Source organism: Eptatretus burgeri, chromosome 2 (assembly GCF_056783735.1).
Source record: "Eptatretus burgeri isolate ZD-2024b chromosome 2, Ebu_testis_v1, whole genome shotgun sequence".
Lineage (NCBI taxonomy): Eukaryota > Metazoa > Chordata > Myxini > Myxiniformes > Myxinidae > Eptatretus > Eptatretus burgeri.
This window is the reverse complement of record NC_140962.1, coordinates 57097811-57119360: the sequence shown is the minus strand read 5'-3', so window position 1 is coordinate 57119360 and position 21550 is coordinate 57097811. Positions and strand designations below refer to the sequence as shown.

General features: G+C 41.8%; 1 pseudogene; it reads left to right on the top strand.

The window, feature by feature from the left end:
- The first annotated feature begins 5252 nt into the window (after positions 1 to 5252).
- Positions 5253 to 20552, top strand: LOC147032100 (uncharacterized; annotated as a pseudogene).
- The last annotated feature ends 998 nt before the right edge of the window (positions 20553 to 21550 follow it).

Genomic DNA, 21550 nt, shown 5'->3' with positions numbered 1-21550 from the left:
TCTAAAAGAGGTTCGAAGGTACAATTAAAATCACCCCCCATGCAAATACAATCATTGAGATCAATTGAGCGAAAGTGTCTGATTAAAGACAAAAAGAAGGCTCTTCGTTATACACTCTCACTGGGAGCATACACATTGAATAGTGTAAAATGGAAATTATTAATGACCAGTTCTAGAGAGATGAATTGGCCTTTGATAACCTCTTGGAGGTGGCATGATTCAGGTACTAGCCCAGGTCTGAATAAAAAGGCCACACCAGCAGAAGAAGAAGACAAATTACTAAAGAAGCACTGTCCCTTAAAGAGGCAACACCAATCATACTCCACATCTTCAGGTATGTGCGTTTCCTGGAGTAAAAGTACATCTATATGTTTACGATCAAACAAACTTTTCACTTGAACCTGGCGGTTGTGACCTGCACCTCCACCATTCATATTTAAGGTTCCAAAAATGATATTTTTCATGGTTTATCCAAAGGCTTGAGTGGTTGCTGAGAAATTTCAGTCCCCGCTTTTGTAAAAACCTTTCGAAGACGATAAAACTGCGCCTTTGTTAACTTGAATTCAGCAGGCTTCCTAATGATGTCTTTGCAGCTTGAACAATTAATTTGAATCAGGAAAATGATCTTTAATGATCACATTTTGGTGTCAATACGTTTCATTCAGAAAGGCAAGAATAAGTTGTGGGGCTATGTATGACTGATACGATGAAGATTGAGACAACTCAGTCACCTCAGCTTCATCGTTTGATTCTGAAAAATCTGACCCGGCCCCACCTGGGTCATATAAATCAGTCTGTGCAGTCACTATTTCAGGTTCTGGCAACTCTGAAGATTTGCCACAATGTTCCTCAACTTTACTCTGGTACTAAGTACATTCAACCAGAGCAGTAACTTCGGTTTCTTGCTCTTGAGGGCTGATATTCACTGGCTCAGTTGAAAAACCAGGACAATGAGTGGGATTTTGTATCAATGAAGGAGAAGGACTGAAACATCTCCATTCTGCTCGGTCTCAGCAGGAAGTGCTGGTTATGACTTGCTAATGAGCTTTCCATCAACATTAGCCTCACCACCTGCTTTACTCATCAAATTTCCCATGTTGCACAGTAATGCTTGAAAATCATTTTCTTCATTCATCAATCCAAAAACATTCTCCTGAGTATCAATGCAGCTTGGAGAACCCTGAGTAACACATTGAGGTGCTTCCTCAACTTCACAATCTTCCTCCAAAACTACCTTTTTTACGGTAGTGTTGGATCTATTAATATCGGATGCTCTTCATTTCTTTGTCACAGCAACGGGATCCTTCTCCATCTCCACACTACATGCAGCAACAGCCAAACCATTTGGGTTGTCAGGGTGGATTTCATTCTATCCTAAAGTTGAGATGTTGTCTTCGTTCGGATTAGGAACTGGAGTAAAATCCTGAGTCTTCTTGTGTGAGGAAACAACAGGAAGCGTCTGGGTTTTAGGAGTTACTCTATTCTCTACTCCTGAAACCGGGGTAATATCTTTTTCACAGTCAGTGTCGTTATGACCTGCTTCACCACACTTTACACAAGATACTTTTGGACAAAACCTTTTCACATGTCCAAATACTCCACAGTTAAAACATGTTAACGAGGCTGAAGTCACATATATTAGGTTCATAATTGTTCAAAGTAACTTTAAACGAAATGTTTAGACCGGTGTCGTCACCTCGATCAGGAAGAACCATATAAACCTACCGTCGGAAACTCATAACATGCTTAATCCATTCATCTCGAGCTCTTAAAGGAATCATCGAGATTTTCGACACAACTGTTCCGTATCGTGAGATAATACACATCAGTTTGTCATTGGTTATAAACGGGGGTACATTTGATATAACAATTCTCATTGATGGGGTATCCATTGGCGAAGCCAATATGAATAGACCAGTCTCTGTAGTTAATCCTGAACTTACAACATCGTGAACAAATTTTTCATCAGACACAAAGACAACAATTTTTAATTCATTTTTGATGCTGATCTGACATTTTTGATTCCCTATTATTTTCCCCACTGATAAAACAATGTCTTCGGTGGCAATTCCTTCAGGTGCAATGCACACCATTGCATGCTTCCTTGTTAAATTATCAAATGCCGTAAACCGAGTGCGTGTATCCGCCATATTTGCAGCTTATCTCCCCCTTTTTGCTCGAGTCTTACAAAGAAAGGGGTGGGGGTGAAACGAAAAAACGATCACACTAAAAACGAAGTAAAGTGCATTATAAGCAAAGAAAAAAAGGACCAAGCGAACAAGGCCTCATCAAAACAGGTAGGCCACACCCAAATAGACCATATCTCTTTCTCTCTCTCTCTCTCTCTCTCTCTCTCTCTCTCTCTCTCTCTCTCTCTCTCTCTCTCTCTCTCTCTCTCTCTCTCTCTCTCTCTCTCTCTCTCTCTCTCTCAGACAAGGGAAAGAGAAGAAAAAGAGGAAAAAGAGAGATTGAAGGGGGAAGAAAAAAGCACCGAGATCTCACCACAACACAGAGCACGAGCCTACGGCGGCCATGACACCATGCCCAGAAACCAAACCACCAGCAGGGGGGGAGGTGAGAGAGAGAGAGACTGACAGACAGAGAGACTGACAGACAGACAGAGAGACTGGTAGAGAGAGACTGGTAGAGAGAGACTCTTTTGCTTTGTAGAAGGGCTCAGAACCAAAATATCACTTCACCTTCTTTCCCCTCAACATTCATTTGGTTGACAACATTTTTTTCTAACAGAGTCTAACTTACATTTCTTGTAACATTGGATGCTTTATAAAAATAAATATGAGTTCCTTGTCAAGAAACTTCGATGCAGGAGAAGCCAATTCACCTCATCAAAGCATCCTCGAGTGTTGCCAACTAATGGTTGTTTGCCCCTTCTCTATCCTTTTAAATATGCCTGGTGTTGGTTTAATGGTTAGGATAGTAGGCTTTGGATCCATGTGGTCCTGAGTTCAAATCCCACTCAGCTGTTAAATTAATACCAGGTTGGCAAAATGAGTACCAGCATTCTTGTGTACTGTGTCAGAGTGCTGACCTGTCCAGGATTGTGCCCAATTGCCAAGGAGACTGCTTCAGCAGCACCAACACTCTGCCCAGAGTATTGTCCCAAAATCCTCCCCCTATCCTTTTAAATGCTGAGCATAAAGCAAGGGAAGCAGTTTTTTTTATTGGTGTCACTGTCAGGGTTTGAAAGATTGATCTCCCATCTCCAGAGTGGATACTCCAACCATTACACCACCAAGTCTGGTCAAACATTAGGGCTCAATGTTTTAACACAAGGAAGAAAAATTTAGAACTGATTGTTCTCAAAACTTCATTCATGGAAAACTTTGTTGATTCAAGGAATTTTCTTCATTGAGGACTTAACAAATTAATGTCGTTTACAGACTGATGTAAGAGCAACCCGGACATTTGAGAAGATTGTATAGTGAGTGGGTCGTCTTCCGAGTTCAAAATTCGTGAAATGCTCAGACAGCTGCACCCGGCAGGAGATCGAATCCAAATGGTGCTAGGGAATTAAAACTCATCAGCAGTCAGTTTCAAATTCCTCATGCAGGAGCTGGAGAGGTTTTTTTTTCTTTTTCTTTTAAACAAAGAAAATGATTTTACAGCAATGCAAGTTAAATCCTTCGATACAAAGTGTGTCGCCCACCCTCGTGTGACCTTCTTCTGGACAGATTCTGATCGAAGTTGTTTTACAAGGAAGTCGTGATTAAGTTTTCCAAGAAGGAAATACAGCAAATACGAGGAATACTGCATGATGACCCTGAGAATGACGCATTGATATTGTTTACCAACATGATGTCGAATGAGGATGTTCACGATAACAATTTTGGCTGATTGGAAGGCTCAAATGAAGCCTTTAATTGATTTGTCCAGCTGAGTTTGATTCACTGACCCGACTCCAAACTGACAACTTGGTGCTTCACAGGTCGGGTGCTGCATCAGTGAGTGAGTTGTCCTTCTGAGGGACATTAAGCCGAGAGGATACAATCTGCGATCATTCAACCGAGGATGTTAAATACCCCCCACGGTGCTTTTCGTTGAAAGTAGCCCACTATGTATGCGGCACCCTAGCTAAATTCTTGCCAGAACCCATAATATCCATTGACGGAGTGGCAACTTGATCACGGTTGCTTCTCAAACACGGGAAGTACTTCGGAAGAACCGCACTGCTCTGGAAGCAGAGTGTGGGTTAAGGATGGATGATTATAAGAATTCTTTCAAATCTTTTCTCCACTGTAAGCTTTTTGACCTCATCAAATGATGAGAGCCATGAATAATGTTATGGGGAGAGGTATACATTGAATAAGCACTCTTTATACTTCATTATGAGAAATGAAATGAATTCATGGAAAGATAATCTATCCCATGAACTTTCACACTCTGTTAAAGCCAAACTTCGCAGTGACGAGATCTCTGCGTGCAGCATGAAGTTGATCAAACGTTCGTACAGTTTCCTCATTGGGTCCGACAGGTTGTGCAAACCTTTGAAAAAGAACTAATTTGGCAGAAGATTATAGTAGGAACCACACTGTGCTTTATTATAAATGAGATAGTTGATGTTTAACAGTGATTGGCACTGTGGGTGATTGGCACTGCAGGTATCTTTCATAAGAATTTTCAACTTTGACTTACAAAGCTTTCCCCCATGAGTCCGGAAGTCATTTTCATTAATATAAAGCATGCACAAACAGCTGGAATCATCTGATTAAAAAAAAAACAACCCTAATAAAATGTATTTTTTTTTAATGTGGTTCTTTGGGACTAGGACCTCCAAACTTCGGCAAGTCCGCAACCTAACATAAAAGGTATCAAATGTAGTGTGTGGGTGAAATTATGGGTCACATTATGGGTTAAATTTACAAACGGGTTAAATTTTTATAAAAGGACTATCAGGAAGAGGTCTGTTAAATTTGTTGTCAGAAAAGAAAAAAATGATTCCCATTAAGTTTCTTTTTTTCTTTTGTCTCTGTCCTGATCAGCATTACAGGAGTCTAGCTTGCTGAGGTCATGTTCCATTTTGCTCTCCTGGAGTTCTGTGAGCAGTCACTGCAAGTTTATCTTTCTTTGGAGTTCTTGATATTGTCGTTATTGGTGTGAAGAACACTCAGTTTGATTGTCTACGCCTCTGTGGTGCCGATCAGGTATTTAAATGATTGTAATGTCAGGAATGGTGTCTGTATTTTTCTTGGGCAGCTGCATGAGTTGTTTCAGTGCACCTGGAATTGTACTGGATGGACTCCCGGGGAGCTCTCGTGGAATCCAGGTCTGCCCTCAGCTTCTTCCACAAGCATAAATGCCCAGGGATATGTGTGGAATGGTATGAGAAAAGTGTGAGCAGCCTGTCCTTGAACCTCTTCCCACACTTCGAAGAGGAACAAGAGGTAATTCAGAACTTGAATATTGTAATGCAAACATCGAAATATTTTGGGTGAGATACAAAACTCAAACACAAAGCCAAGGGAATGACATATTGATATTAATGAACAGGTGTGTAAAGAAGCATTTTTTAGAATGATGGGATGGCATATGGGTAGGGGTAGCAAAGCAGCAACTATAAGATAAATCTGAATATTAATTACAACGATAAATCGTAAAGGTGATGATCATGACAAAGACAGCAAAAAGAACGACCAAAGTATACGAAAGTTTACATAAGGCAGTGATCAGCTGGGACCGGGTGGAGAGTTTAAAAAATCTTGATGCAGAGCTGATTGACTTCTCAAGTCTCAGGTCACTGGTCCCTGAAAAGAAATTGTCAAAGACACGAAGATCATCAGACGTGAAGGGATATAATAAGAGAACTGAAAAATAATTGTAACAGTTTGATTAATGTTTTTCATTTGTGGAACATGATCTTTTGGGTAAGATAAAATCCTGTGTCCTGATGCCCAGATTGTGTTGCCAACCAAGTTCTCTTTCCGATCTGACTCAGCAGCCTCCAGCACTGCCAAGCCTTGAGTTTTCAATGTGTGGTCTAGCAATGACACATCAGTAAATAAATAAATACTGAATGGCTTACACAAAACAGAAAGTCTTATGATGGTGGCAGCAGGTACAGCAGAAAACTGCACTGAATGCATCAACCGTGACAAGCGAGGAAGCAGCACTGGAGAAGAAACTTGAAAAGGTGACTAACCAATTTTGGGAAGGCTGGAGAAGGGTGGTTAGTGTTCACCAGTGACAGACAGCTATAGCTTCTTGGCCATGGTGAGACTTTTCACGTGTTCCTCGAGCTGTATCTGGTCAATGGCTTGCTTGTACCATTCACATGACAGTACGTACGCTCGGCATTTCTAGGTGCGCCTTCCTATCATGCATTCATTTTGGACAGACAATCTTCCGTTTGAAAGTGTCAAATGAAATTTGATGTCGTTGAAAAACCATCAGATATTTTTGTGCCATATTTTAGGCACACAGCGCTTATTCTTATGGCCGAATTCTCGAATTTATTTGAATATCCGAATGAGAGCACTTTGCGAAGGTTTGCCACCATCATGAATAATTTAAAACCACACAAGTGCGGCCTAGAAGCCAGCCTGGTGATCGGCCATCAGCACATCCATCTAAGGAAGGAACAGGGAAGGAGATTTTAATAATTTACTTGTCGATTTATTATGTACTTTAAAATGAAACACATCTTATTAACTTCAGTTGATGTCTTTTAAAGTACCATACGTTTTTACGTTTTCCTTTTAAAAAGACAAGTCGTTATACAATTTACAATTATTGACAAAGTTGAAATAATCCAAGTCAACTGATATAATTCAATCATCACAAAATATTTTTTATCATGGTGGTCGGGGTGTGCATGGGGTTACCGATCAGGGGCCAAGTTTCCCTGACTCGGCATGAATGTTAATGGTTTGAATTAAGTTGTTTCGCACGTTGTTGAGACTGGTACTTGCAGCTTGGATGTGATGCGCTGTCTGGATAGTGGATGCTCCCTTCAACCTTACTGGCGAACAATATGTGATCCAACGGCTGTAAGCTCTGACATGTTGCATACATGTACATGTACATGGTATATGTCATCAATGACTGAACCGTGCATTCCATGGCTGAAAATTATTTACCATTTATTTAAATTCAATGTTCATTCATTCAACGATTACTTTCTGAACATTGTCAACAATTCATTATAAACTCAAGTCACAAGTCAGTCGCAAGCCCCTGACACAAAGTCCCAAGTCCAAGTCTCAAGTCGATTTTGTCAAGTAGCAAGTCACAAAATTTTGCTTAACACTGGTTCTAACGTAACATTTATTATTCTATGACAGCTAGAACCCTCTATGATATGGAAGCACACAGAATTATAGAGTAATATTTCTCGAGGCAAAAAAAAAATAAAAAAATAAGTATACAGAAGGAGCACACAAACACCAACAACTGCAGCCACCACGGTAGCAGTAACAACAACAGATCCATTTTTGCACGTTTCCCTTTATTTTACACACTCGTTGAGATCCGCAGACAGAAATGCAATATGTTTGTGAAGTGCAGTACAAACATGCTGCGTTTTGATTAAACCTGGCAGCGAAGCGATGGGTAGGCCCCCCTTAGCTCCACTTCAAACCAACAACAAAAGTGTCCCACCACTATATGCAAAATACGACATAAATTTCGACAAAAGAAAATGTGCAGAATGTGCGTTTTATTCTTTCAATTCGTCGAGCTCAAGAGCTATTAGGGGGCCCACCGTTCATTTGATTATGTCACAGCAAGGGGTTGATGATGAAAGCACAAACAAATCTGTTCGGTTACACATCCCTGTAGATACCACTGACTGGAGCATCATCTGCAGCTCTCGAGTATCTCATTTGGAATAACCTCTACACTTGCTTAAACTTTCAAGACACTGATTATGGCAGCAGTGCCGCTGTGAGTTATTCATATACGATGGATGTACAAAAAAAAAAAAAATTGTATGTATTACTGTCTTTCTCATTAAACACCTATTGAGTGCACATTTAGTAACTTTTAGATTTAAAAATTATCATTGGGCTGAAGCAGAATTTTAATTTTTCTTTCTTTTTTTTCTGCCTGTTTTTCTTTGCCTGGCTTAATGGTTATGGTGGCAGACTTGGGATCCTAGGTTCCTGAGTTCAAATCCTGCTTGGCTGTTGAATTAATACCAGGTGGGGTTGACTCAGCCTGTCATCCTTCCGAGGTCGGTAAAATGAGTACCAGCTTGCTGGGATGATTGAGCCATTTGAGTATACTGTGTCGGAGTGGTGACCCATCCAGGATTTTGCCCACTAGCCCAGGAGACTGCTTTGGCAGCACCAACGCTCTGACAGTGGATGGTCCCAATGGATTGGATTGTCTTTCTTTGTTCATCTATCATGGACATTTTTCATGCACATTATCCATTTGGAATGAATATATAGCATCGATGTTTTGGACAGTGTTACAACCAGCGGCCATACATATCTTGAGGGTAAAGAAGATGAGAGTTTGGACCGTATTAAGGCAGGGGTCTTTCAGTCAGAGGGTAGTTAATGCATGGAATGGATCTCCCTGGAAAGTTAGTGGCAATCGAGGAGGTAGTTGTGTTTTAAATTTGAATTAGATAGTATCTGTCTGCATTGCAGAAAGAGGGATACTTGAGATTTTGGCAAGACTTGTAAGTAGCTTGTGTGTGGATGGGTGATGGTTTCTTGGATTGGTGCAGTACAGGTATGATGGGCCGAATGGCCTTTTTCTGCACCAAAGCTCCGTGTGTGTATGTTTCGGTTATGCCATTAACAGCTTGGATCTGGTGCTTTCTGTAGGTTGTGTTCCTCAGATGTTTGTCCTGAAGTCAAAACTGGAATGCCGTCTCTAATTTATCTTAACTTGCTCCACATCCCCCACCCTCCCTCCAATACCATCTAAACTGCAGCGATTTACACGTTTGCTTTTGGACTTGTACACTGACAACAACATTTCTGCCTGCAGTACAGAACAGTCATGACCAGCATGTGCGGTGCAGCTCTCTGCTTGTTTGAAATCATTGTAAACTTTGCAGTGTTGCCACAGCATATGGATCTTCCTATTCGTACCATCATATGGAAAGCATTTGCAGCCAAGGCTAAAATTCTGCCTTGAATTGAGAGATCGTTTAGACTGTGAAGATTTTTTTTTTGCGCTTTGGCGCTTAGTAATCTCCATTTAAAATGATAGCAAAGCCGATAAGTACACTCCCACCTGGCTGTCTGCGTTGGTAAAGAGATTGCAGCCATTTTGAAGCCATCTATTTATTACATACCAATAACGACATGGTTTGCACCCTCTCTCCAACCCCTCTCCCCTGCCTCCCGCAACCACATAGCTGTCAACCCCAACCTGCTTGGAGTGAGAATGCTTAATTAATATTTATATAATTTAATATTAATACATTTAATTGATATTAATTTTACAAATCAACCATCTAATTATCAACTGCTTCTAAAGACAATAACATGGAATATAAATATTTAATTACCGTGAAATAGATTAACATTTTTATTTACATCAGAGATAATGAAAACTATCTTGGCATAGATTATGAATGGATGCGTTTTACTACATTTACACGAATTTTAAAACTGCTCATTGGTCATGTAACCAACAAACAATTCAACTTGAAACTCTTATCGACAGAAAAACCAGTTTTAATTATATATGTACACACATATACTGTAATACCTTTTCACCAATGGTGTTTTGACTTGCAATTGGTGTAAATACAGAGTGGGGCATTTATATCTGACGGTTTTATTATCCTTGTAACTTTTTTGTTTCTAAACCAAATAAAATAAAATTTCAATACAGCATAGGAATATACTTTAAGTTTGTAAAACCAATTTTGATTCTTTATTTCTTCAAAATTACATCAGACAAATGGGCCCCTTTCGAATTCGTGCATTCATGACAGAGGATCATCATATTGTTAATTACCGCAAGCAATGTCTCTTGATCAATAGAGCCGATGGTTGCAGTGATGTTTGCCTCAAATTTATTGATCGATGTTGGATGTTCCTTATAAACTTTGCCCTTAAGAAATCCCCATAGGAAGAAATCTGGTGGAGTTAAATCTGCCAAATAAAGGTGTGCCTCATCTGTCATGATGATCTTGTTTGTGAAATTGGCGTGTTCATTGCATTTAAAAAACAATTAAAAATTAAAAAAAGAAATGCTCATTGCATTTAAAGTGCTCCAGAATTAAAAACTTTCAAGTATTATCTGTAAAACAAAGAAAGCAATAATGAGTTATGCCAAGACTGCTTCCGGCTAGAAAGATTGCAAATGTGTCAGATCTTAATGCCCCACCCTGTACAAGGGATCTTGATAAAGACCTGATCTTTTCAAAGTACTTTTGTGCATTTGTTTCGATGGGTCTTTCAACATCACGTAGTCCTTGATGTTTGTAGCTGATTCATCATTTGGAAAGTGTGCATCGGAAGGAATTGAACATGAAACACAGATATTTCTTCGTCCATTTTGGATTCAACTTCGGGACGTACTTCGCGGCGCCATGATACCTTACTTCGTAATCTTTGGTTGTTTTGATGTTGAAGGACCATCACTGTCAGATTCAGAGCCGCTTTTCACGTCCATGTTTGCTCGTGAGAATGACAACAAAAATGGCGTGCGCTGAACTTTATGGAACAGTGACAGCGGTTTTCATTGTTTGGAAACTCAGCTGTTTTGATGAGGCAGCCGTCTCATGCCTTTGTTAAAAACATATATGGTATTGTTTCTAAAAAAAAAAAAAATTGAATTAAAACGTGATATATCACTATTTGGGCGTGATAGCGTGACCAGAGTTGCAAAAGTGTGAGTGTCATGCCAAATGCATGAGAGTTTACAGGTAAGAAACCACATTAGGCCATGAGCTGCAGCCGCTTATCATTCACTTTTGTGTCACCCAGTCAGGCACTACAATCTGATGGGCTGAAAGTTAAGATTACATCAATACAAAGTGTATTATGAATGTTTCCAGTTTCAAAAGTGTCGAAAGCTATGATATGTTAAAAACTTGGCCGAAATTTGAATCGAGTACGTGGTCAGTCTGATGCAAAATTCATGCGTTTTACTCTCCACCACCAATCACAGGCAGCGAATCGGAACACGTGATCAGAGGTGAAGCAAGATGGCTGTGCCCATGTGAAAGCACCTGTGGTCCAAAATCCGTTGCATTATCCATGTTTGCAACAAGAATCTCAGCAATATAGGGCCATTTACTGAACAATCATGGTCGAGGGTGTGTGAATTTTTTTTTAATGGTTCGACCCAGAAGGAATTGAATAAGAAGTAGCTGAAAAAAGCAGCAATTTGTTCCAACAAGGTGGGTGTGCTGCTTCTTCTTACTAGACGGTGCTTATCTTAGCACAGTGTCATCCGTAACTTGGGTGTACGTACTGGGATAGCAAAAAGGTTAGGTTCAAAAATGGGGAAAATGTAGAGGCCGCCATGCAGCCATTTGTGATATTAGTCTATTTTTCCCAGCTGGTTCACAATTGATGACTGAATGGACCAACAAATCTGGTAGTCGTCCTCATTTTTCAACCTCACCTTTCCGCTATCCCGGTACACTCAACATGGGTACTGGGACAGGTACCATCCTACTTCTTGCTCTCTAATGTTGCTCTCTCTTCCTTCATCAAAATAACACAACATTCATCGAATAAAGTTATCATCAAACGGAAGAGGAAATAGTTTCTGATTCTCTATTACTGGCCTATGTGCATCTGCGTTGTGATTGGTGATGATGGTGAAAGTGAAGAGGGATGCCTTTCACAAACAAAATAAATAATGCCTTTTTGATGACTGGGTGTCAAGCGAAACATATTCCATCCTTGAAGAGATAACATGCAAAGCTGTTGGATGTATGTTTTCAGATAATGTTGAAAACATCGATCCAGCTCATTATTGACACCACCATGTCTGCTGCAGCCGTTTTACAGACAAATCTAAAGTTGAAAGAGCAATGGCCCACAAAACACAAGCAACTCCAGCTAGTCAACCTCCACTTGAATTTTAAGATATTGCTCCACATGTTCCTTCTCTGAAGAAATGTCTGCGCTCTCATCCAGCAGCATCGGTAGTCCGTCAGACAGCAGCCATGTCATCAAATGTTCCACCAAAAAAATCTGTATTGTATGGAGAAAAGAAAAGCTACGTGAAGGACCTCAGGCTAAACGTGTAACTGCCAAATTTGTACAAGCTGAAACTAATGATGCTGGGAAGAAATTGTTGATACGATCGATACAAATAGTAAATGCAGTAGAATTGACTTATTTAAGTGCACATACCAAGCTTGTTATGCAGGAGTAAGTCAAATTAGTTATTTTGTGACAGGTCTCCTAAGGACAGCAACCACAGTTAAAGCTGATGAATCAACAGACCCACCAATCAGAATGCTACCAAATTTGGGTTACATCAGGAGAGGGTCATGATATTAAATTGTGGAGGTCTTGCCGATCATGTGACCTGAAGTGTGTCAAAATGGCAAACAGTAAATTTTTGGGAAAATTCCATAAATTCATTCAAAAATCTTCTTTTCCAGACCCATCAGTCAGAATGCTACCAAATTTAGGTTACAACATTAGGCCAGGGCCCAGATAAGTACAGGTCCAGTGGTCCTATTTAATTTTTTCTCTTCTTGTCTAGAAAGGTATGATGTGGCTGGCTATTTAAAAGTAAGGTAGTTGTACAGTCATGCAATATCTTGTGACAGTTCTGTGAACCAAGAACCCAAGGTGATGACACACAACATCTAGCGGTTCCCAAGGTAGTTATTTCGTTATCACTTGTTTCAGATACTTCTCTTGTGTCTCGTACTTTACAAAGGGAATATGCATTGTGAGAGATTCTTTCGGTTTTTTTTCCCCCCAATTCTTCCCCATTTTCTTCTCTCTACATGAACTTCTCTTCATACAACCGAGCACATGCTGCTCGCAGCCTAATCTGCACATGCACACCAAAACCTATTTGAATCTGCATGCCACAATCAAACTGCCATCTCCAACACCATCGCCTTTTTCACCACAATCTTCGACAATGCCACTGATAACCACCTTGTCTGCTTCAAATACACACCGGACTTTATTTTCATTCAAACAAAACCATTCAAGCTCGCCTTTCCAGCCTTCTTCCATCACCCACATCGCCCTCACCCATGGACAAATTTGGCTCACGATCGGACCCAAGCCCAGCAACGTTACAAATAGAGCCTTTTACACAAAGGCGCAAGTGTGCACCCTACCCCGAAGGTCACCGGTTGCCAGATTTTTCACCCAAATGTATCAGGTCATTGCCAGTTTATAGTGTATAAAGAATGTATACAAGTATTTTCACCAAAGCTTTGTATCGTTTTGGCAAGGGTATTAAATTCCTCATGTGATGGTATAAAATAATTCACCAGTGATAAATGTAATGGCCGCAGTGAACTTTCAAATGTGATGGAAATAAATGCCCAAAGTCGCTCAAAATGAAATTTTTTTCACTCGTTATAGTTTTTACATTTAACTATTAAAAGACATGCTCCCGAACATTGTTAAGACACTCACAGGCAATGTTAAAAACACAGGGGCAATACCCTTGGGCACTCACCTGGTAGCGGCTGGATAAGATAACCAGGTAACAACTGAAAGGCATGGATGACCCACAAAATATTGTTGCGGTTTTAGAAACCGCATGCTGAGATTTAAATGCACACGGCACGTAGACTCTTTCGAATAGTTATTTCCGAAATGAACGTTAAGAATAGCGCCTTCCCTATAAGGGTTATTATGTAATTAAATGCATTGGGTTGGGTAGTTAGCTTCCCCTCTCAACCCGTTGGGATAATAGAGACATCAGCGCTGTGACTGCCGTCATCACATAGGGTGTGCCTGTTTTACTGCCATGACGTTCAACGTGTGCGACAAACACCAGCATTCTGGAATGTGCGCCAAATTCTCGAATTCCCATTTGTTGTTTAAAGCCCCATAAAGTCCTTGCTTGTCTGTTCGTCTGTGTGGAGGTCTACCCTGTAATGTAATTTATTGCAGTCTACCCCTGTACTGCATGTCGTTCCCCTTATCTCCATTCATTCTCCTCCACCCAAAATGACTGGTAAACGGACCAGGACACGACCCAGCCTACCTGAAATTATTGCCCCATTCCATGGCTTTATGCAATGGACATTGTTGGACTCTGCTCATGACGACAGCCAGAAGGACCAATTGAGTGAATATCTGGCCGGTTAGCAGAATGGGTGGGGCTGCAGTGGAACCCTCGAATGGCTGGCATGGGGCCATCTCATCGGATCTGTCGTGGCCCAATAGCTGGCCCCAGGCCACCTCGGAAGATTTGATGTGTGGCTCATTGGCCCCGCCTACCCCAGGGGCTATAAAGCTGTGCTCACCACCTGGTTCTCTCTCTCTCTCTCTCTCTGACCTTGAGCTCTCTTGGTCCTGGTTGTCACACGCACTCGTTCTCTCTCTGCCCTGGTCTTCAGGCTCATTTCTGCCCTGGTTCTGGACATTCTGCATTGCCCTCACTTCTTACCTGGTCCTGGAGGCTTTGGTTCATGTTCTTGACGGAGCTCATAGACCCTCTATTGTGGAGAGCAGTGTTGGAGCCATTCCAGAGAGGTGTATCAAGCTGGGGAGGGTGATGGTGACGTATATTCTGGTAGGCTAAGGCGACCCTGCCCTTCCCAATTAGCCTCCCTGTGTGTGTGGTCTGATGGGTACCCTGTTTTGTTATGCGGAAGGTAAGGCATAGGATAAGCTAAGTCTGCAACTTGTAAATTTTCTTTCCTTTTTGTAAATGCACATCTTATTGCTCTTTTCATTGCATTTTCCCTTTTCCTGCCCCAGTTGCCCTTTGGCGTCATTAAAGTCCTTGTGTTCCCTTCCCTCATTCCCGTACTCCTCATCGCTTATTGTAAATATAATATTCCTGTTATATTTCCAAACTGCCCGTGGTTGTCCTTTCTTCCAATGGTCCAGCAATGCCCATATGTAGATTAGCGGGGAAGTTATACTTCCCCAACTAATTGGCTCTCATATCAGTCCAGCGTTCTGCCAGTGGAAAGCTCGGCTGCATTAATCAAGATCCAATAAAGATAACAACAGCACATTTGCCGAGGGCACAATTTCCCAATAAGGAGATCATGTGTTCTTAGATAAACGATTGTCAGATGGAGGACCCAGAGTCACGTGCAGGCCCGTAGCCAGGGCTCAGTATTAAGGGGGGCATATGAACTGGATGGGGGGGGGCACAATTATTAGATTTAATATTTTTGATAACCCGGTATACTATTGTATTCATGCAGCATTGACACATCTATACTGAGGTTGCCGTCGCATACTAACAAAATTTATCTCAGCGAGATTTAATATGTTCCGATGTTTTTGGCCTAAAATTATTCGAATGCAGGAGAGCCGCAACAAACTGGCACATTCACAATGCAGATATTCAATGATTAGACAATTGGCACCAATTCAGGTGCACTTATACAAGGTGTTGTGAAGAATTGGCATTAGAAAATCAATATACCAGAGATACAATGACTAAACGGGTGAGGTTGGCACCAGAATCAGTGCACTTTGAAATAAGATACACTCGGCTATGACCTGCGATCATCACGGTAAACTATCAACAGCAAATACGACCAGCCTGAAGATACCACAAGGTCCGCATTTAAATCAGTCAATTACACAGAGGTAAGGTTATGCACAAAGCACTAGATATGGGATATGCAAAGCACCAAACACAACATTTAACTTAAACATCAGAAGTACAAAGCAGCCGACCACGGCGGGTGCTGACCACAACCACACTGCAACCACAACCACACACGCATCACCATCAGTCACACACACAATCTGAACTCCTCGTATCGTTTTTATACCGCTGTACTCGCTGTCAGAAGAGCTGCAGACGACGTGTCTCAGTGTGGAATCTTCTGAGGACCTTCTCCTTCCATTCATTCAGGCATTTACTGTGTGAGGTCTCTCTCGAAGACCAGCCGTACCAGTCGTGCCTTGCGTTCATGGCGCATGGACCGTCGATGGTCAGTGAACACATTCCTCAATGTTGAGAATGAGTTTTCACACATGGCAGTGGACGCACCAAATGTTAGTCCAAGTATCATAGCAGTCACTACACTTGGCATGGCTTCCAGCGTTTTGTGGTATGTTGAGAGGAGTTTTTGTGTTGTCCATCTCTCGTTTGGCTGCTTTTCTGTCTGTGAGCGAATAAACTGCTTTGCCAACCACACACTCTGTTTCACTGATGGTTGACTTTGTTAATGTCATGATGTGCTGGAGCAAGTGGGGATCCAAAAACGTGCCATTTTCAGGATTCAAGGCAGCGAGTGAACGGGCGAGTTGTGTGTTGCGCTCACTGAAGCGCTGAGCGATCTCTCCAAGCACAGTGTCAATTGCGCTGTAAAAACCCTCTGCAGTTCCGTCTTGTCATTGTCGTTGTTTTGTCCTGTAGTCTCCAAAACTACAAACTGTTCCAAGTTCTTATGCATTGTGCGTCTCCGTTTTGGTGGTGCAGGTGTAGAAGTGTGAGCATCGTTGGCCTTGTTCCACAGATCAGTGAACTCATCCTCAGAGCGGAGTTTCTTCACGCACTCTGTAGCACTAACTATCTGTCATTTCCAACTAAATTGGGGATGCCCATTCATTTGGTGATACCTTTGAGAATGTCAGAATTCAAGGAAATGAAGTTAGGTCAAGGTCAAGGTAAAAATTTATCAAAAAAATAAGCAATCAGTTGAAATTTGCAAATGAATACCGAGTGGTGTCATTGTGGCGAATTTCGTTATTTATCCCCTCAGAGGGTGTGCTTGAGGCAGATGTGGCGCAGTTATGTATTGTGTTTATCCATGCTTAGACTAGCTGGGTATAGATGCATTATCTGTAGAGTTCTATGTTTTGTTGACCCTTACCAATAAATAAATCCTGGATATTGACATGTATCTAAGAAGATAGCCGAGATGTAAAATGTGGTATGGTAGTTGGTGCTTTCATTGTGTTTTTGTCTTTCAGAATCTTCTCTCCTGCCATGGTGATTTTGACGCAACCATGCCGAAGCATCACTTCCTGATGGACCCGACCCAACCCTCTTAATCCAAGCAATCCAAGCCACCCCCCAGCACTAACTGGGACATTTGTGTCCTCTGTCAAGTAGTAACACATGAATCTTTCCAGTGTCCTCTCAGATCAACGAAACAGCCCGTTGATAGTGGCTATGCATCCCTAGCAGAAGACCTTCTCCGGTTCCACACCCTTCAGCACATGCCAATGGACCTCCACCTGGAGCGATTGGATGACGGAAATGGCATTGAATCCACTCTGAAGGCACACGGGGCTGAGTGGCACAATAAATGCCGGCTAAAATTCAACAAAAAGACGTTTGACGAGCAAAGTCGGGGAGAATTGACTACAGGACAACGAAGTACCTCTTCTGTGTTATCTGCTCACAGCCACCCAGAGTCAACAGAGCCTACTTGTTTCTTCTGCTATGAGCCTGCTCGTTCTGTATATCAACCTACAACATCGACATAAATGTGCGGAAGTGTGCCCTTGAACTTGAGGACACTGTTCTTTTGGCCAAGCTTGCAGCAGGGGACATGATGGCCATTGAGGCCAAGTACCATCACCACTGTCTGCATTCACTGTACAACAGAGCCAGACAGGCTGCACCCAAAGGCAATGGTGGAGATAATTCTTGCCTGCATGGCATAGCCTTTGCTGAGCTAGTGGCATACTTGGAAGACAAGAACATTGATGAAAGCAGTGCTCCTGTGTTCAGACTGACAGACATCGCTCAGCTGTACAAGGTCAGACTGGAGCAGCTTGGTCTGACTGTAGCAAAACGGATTCACACCACCAGACTGAAAAACCGACTGCTTACTGCGCTTCCTGATCTGAGGGCACATTCACAGGGAAGAGACACAATTCTGAGTTTTGTGAAGGACATTGGACCAGCCCTCATGATGGCCTGTCATCATGACAGTGATGCCATGCACTTAATGTGAGCAGCACAGGTGGTGCGCAAAGAGATCTTTGACTCAAGTTTCTCCTTTGATGGGTCGTTCCAGGCAAATTGCCAGCAGGAGGCTGTGCCACCAGCCCTCTTGGCTCTAGTCAACATGATACTCGATGGGGCAAACATCGAGCATCAGACTCAGCTGGTACACACAACCACCACAAAACCTGCCTGAGCAATCTCCCAATTAATGGTGTTCAACAGCGTAAAGCATGCACGGAACGTGGATTCACCAAGCTCAGAACGTTATAGCCACAGCCGAGAAACTCCACCCCCACTCTATCTGTCCCTCAAGATCCATGCAGTTACACAAAGTAGAATGCTGGTTGACTCACTGTTCAATCTGGGATTGTGTTTTTCCTATGACAGGCTGTTGCAACTCACATCAGACATTGCCAATGGTGTCTGCCAGCGCTTTAGGGTGGAAGATGTAGTGTGTCCACCAAACTTGCGTCACGGACTGTTCAAAACGGGCTGTGGACAACGTCGACCACAATCCAAGTTGTGCAACAGCCAAAGATTCCTTCCATGGCACCGGAATCTCGCTTATGCAGCATCCGTCACACACAAATGACGGAACTGATTGTGGTGGACTAAGTGATTAGTCAGTGTGGCTCTTCCACCAAGTCAGTGACACCTCTGCCATCAGCCTACACAATTGTGCCACCTGCTGCCCTCAAGATTGAAATGCATTTCCTTGGTTCCTGGCGATCTCAAAAGTATCACCAAACGAATGGCCATTCCAAACTTAGTTGGAAATGACACTTTAAATGTTTTTTTACAATGTTTAATTTCAAAATTAAACGCGTTTGAACATTAGACCCGGTGGACTGGCAGCCATCTTGGATTTGACCTCTCACGGTCATCAGAGGTCAAATCTGACTTCCCTCCACATCTGAAAATATACTGTATGGTATTCACTAACGATGTCAGAAAATTCATGCTTTTCTCATAAAACGCACAATTATTGTGCTTATCCGCTGTACTGCATCATGGATGATGAAAGTTGTGGTGAAATTTTTATCGAAATCGAAAGCTGGGTGTGTAGTTTCTGAGAAAAAGCAAATTCATATTTTGGGAGGCACCCTCCACACAACCACATAGAGCCCGATTTTTCTAATGTCATAAACAAACTTTGGTACTCCATGGGTGATGAAGATTGTAGTCAAGTTTCATTGGAATTGTGTGTCGTTTCTGAGAAGAAAGCAAATATCGCTTTTGGGGATGTGGGGAGGGGGGGAACAACCCTCCCCCTGTAAACTCCCTCCGTGGACCCCCATTTTGTTAATGCTGTGACAAACTTTGGTACGTCACAGGTGATGAAGGTTGTGGTGAAGTTTCATTAGAATTGTTTGTATGTAGTTTCTGAGAAGAAAGCAAATACCTATTTTGGGGGGCAACCCCCGTAAACTCCCCCAGCGCCCAATTTTTTTTAATGCTATGAACAACCTTTGATACATACATGGTGATGAACGTGGTAAAGCTTCATCGAAATCCCATGTGTAGTTTCAGAGAAAAAGTTGAAAGTATTTGTGGACGGACTGATGGACAGACGACGCGCAATCCCATGTGCTCCCCGGAACTACGTTCCAGGTGAGCTAATAATTGAGTTCTTGAACCAACTTGGTCATGGAATATCATACACTGAACTGGAAGAGAACGACACAGTATTATACCTCCAAAAACTTGCTGCTAGCTTGAATGAGCAAACTGTCCTTCCAGCCAGTATCCAGCCATATGTGTTCACCATTTTGTCATGGGACAACATTGATAGATTAGAAGAGAAACTGACAGGTAGAGGAACCCCCCATCGAGTGAATGGCATTGCTGTACAGGCCAAGATACAGGATATGGACCACATCTCCATCAGGTAACTGTCCCAAACATTCAGATACAGAAGCAGCGTACCGTACAGTAAATGTAGGACATGAAGAACTGCCGGTATACATTGCTGGTGAGCATGTTGGGCCACATCCACTGCAAACAGCCACAACATCTTTAGGAGCATACGATGAAGCAATGGATGTTGTTTGCAACAGAAATATCCTCTGAATAGTTGCCAGGCAGGCGGACACAGCAAGATAGAAAATACCAAGTTGGAAAGGGTTCAACATCACCACCAGCAGCTCCATCATTGTCTCACAGGATATTGTTGGCTACATGCCCACAATAAATGCTCCAACTACACAGTTGTCCACCATTTCAGAAATCTTAAAACAGTCGGAACTTGTGAGACAGAAATTGTGGTTGCAGGACATCGGCATGGTCATGGACCAGGCTCCATACGAGAAAGCCTCCAAGATCATCGTACTGTATATGACAAAATCATCCTTCAATTTGGCACATTCCACACAATTTTCAATGTAATATCGATCTTAAGTGAACAATTCCGAGATTCTGGCATTCCAAACATGCATAGAAGCAGACGTAGTTGCAGAAAGATCAATAAATAGAATTCTGGAAGGCAAGATGTATAGTCGAGCAGTCTGCGTGCACAAGTGTATGTATGAAAGGGCTTCTGGGACAAATTATTGATGAATGATGCAATTTGGGTGCATGATGTCTTTGAATAATGAAATGTAAAACTATATAATTGAAAAAAAAATCATTTTGAGCAGCTTTGGGTGCTTATTTCCATCACATTTGAGAGCTCATTATGGCCACTATACTTATCACTGGTTCATAATCTGTATACTATTACATGAGGAATTTAATATCCTTGTCAAAAGATGCAAAGCTTTGGTGAAAATACTTGTATACATTCTTTAAACACCATAAACCGGCAATGACCCGATACATTTGGGTGAAAAATCTGGCAACCGGCGATCTTAGGGGTAGGGTTGTATATTTTGTGATAAAACAGAGAAGGTAAAGAGCTACACATAGCTATCACACATTTTCCTTCTCTAGGGACACCATCCTTGCTAAAAAAATAAAAATCACAATTAGCCTTGCTCCCTCTGACTGATACCAACCAACCCCACTGGATCATAGCCTATAAGCAGAGGTTCACGTAACTGGTACTCAGAGAACCTGAGTCATGCCTGTTATGTTAGCTTAACCACATCTCCTTAAGGTACCTGTCCCAGGCACCCCCTGCTTGTAGGCTATGATGCAATGTGGTTGGTTATCAGACAGAGGGAGCAAGGTAAAAAAAAAAACAAACTAAATGTGCACTTCAAAGATTCTAAGAAAGCTTAGAAGCATACGAACACAACGGAGGCTTTTGATGGAAGTTTTTCTCAGCTAGTGTAGGTAGAGATAAGATTCTTCTGTGATGATTCTGATATACAGTACTGTATTGTATTTTCATAATTTTACTGTACAAAATTATTTTTATAAATTATAACATTATGATTTATAAGTTATATTGGAAGTTATAACTTATAGAATTAAAAAAAATAGATCCAAGGAGAACACATGAGCAAATAGGAAGAAGAGGAGGTTCTGGAGTGCCCGGAACAAAAAATAGCGGCTTGCGAATGTCTCGTCGGCTGGAGTGGACGTTCTGACA